Genomic DNA, 1,148 nt, shown 5'->3' with positions numbered 1-1,148 from the left:
CTATGCTTATTGTAGATGAGATTCTCTAGGTCACAAATGTTTAAGTGTGCTTCTATGTAGAAAAAAAATTATATATTAAAGATGCTATTTGCACAAAGGCAGCCCAAATAGCCATCTTTTTCTGCCATTATGTATATACCAGGGGCCTCCAAAATGGCAGCAGGCATGTTCACAGCAAGATTTGCCAAGATGATCCTCAGGGGTGCAGGGAAAACTAGTTGTTAGTGTACTTATGTAAAATTAAGAAAGAATGTAACATTTACTTGATCTCAAAGGTAGTTTCACCAGGATGAGGCTTATCCTTTGCATTCTGGATGTGCTGGCCCCTGCAATTTCTCCAAATGTGGGAAACTTGACTGCTTAATTTGTGGTAATGGGGGAACTGCGTTCATGCTCTCCTCTGACGGTTAGTACCTAAAAACAGACATGGTGCTCCCACTCTTTCGTTCTAACTCCTGCCTGTTACTTTTTAAGAGAGTATACAGAACTCTGATGTCTTTTATGAGTGCAGCACCACAATATATCAACCTTACTAAAAAATGCTTCTCTAAACAACAACAACAAAACCCAGAAAGAAGGAAAGAAACATTTACTATATGGATTACCATATCATATAGTCAAACATCAAGAACAGAGAAATCTAAGGACAGTGACTACAAAAGGAGGCACTGAAGGTAATAATACTCATCAGAGCATTACAAGGTAGGCTTCCAGTTAAATGTTTTTATAGAATATATTTCAATTATTTTAATTCAAATAACACTCACAATATGGAAACGTAGCTTTAAAATATACCTACCGGAAACCATAGGTGACCTATAATATTTATAATTTAGTATATGAGAACAACAAAATGTCAGAACGGAATCTTCTTACAACTAAAACAATACCTCTGTTACTTCCATTTGAGAATGAAAATAATAATAATGATCTAATGAGATCAGAAAAGATCTCGACACTGAAATTATCCAGAAGACTGCTTAAAATATAAATTTGCATCCATCATAACTAATGAATGACAAGCCTCACACTGAGTCTATATTCTGCCTTCAGCTAATAGCCCATGGTAGTCTGAGGTTATCCCTGGGAACAAATCATTTAAAAAGCAAGTCACTGGAACACCATTAATAAAATTTTAGTGGTAGAAA

At 35.5% G+C, this 1,148-nt stretch overlaps 1 non-coding gene across 1 annotated transcript; it reads left to right on the top strand.

The window, feature by feature from the left end:
* Positions 1 to 236: 236 nt before the first annotated feature.
* On the top strand, positions 237 to 403 carry LOC122471091. The gene has a single exon (XR_006294109.1). It is a non-coding gene; the product is annotated as a U1 spliceosomal RNA (small nuclear RNA).
* The last annotated feature ends 745 nt before the right edge of the window (positions 404 to 1,148 follow it).

The sequence above is a fragment of the Prionailurus bengalensis genome, chromosome D3 (assembly GCF_016509475.1).
Source record: "Prionailurus bengalensis isolate Pbe53 chromosome D3, Fcat_Pben_1.1_paternal_pri, whole genome shotgun sequence".
NCBI classification, from domain to species: Eukaryota; Metazoa; Chordata; class Mammalia; order Carnivora; family Felidae; genus Prionailurus; species Prionailurus bengalensis.
The sequence above is the reverse complement of the archived record's forward strand: the minus strand, read 5'-3'. Positions and strand labels throughout refer to the sequence as shown.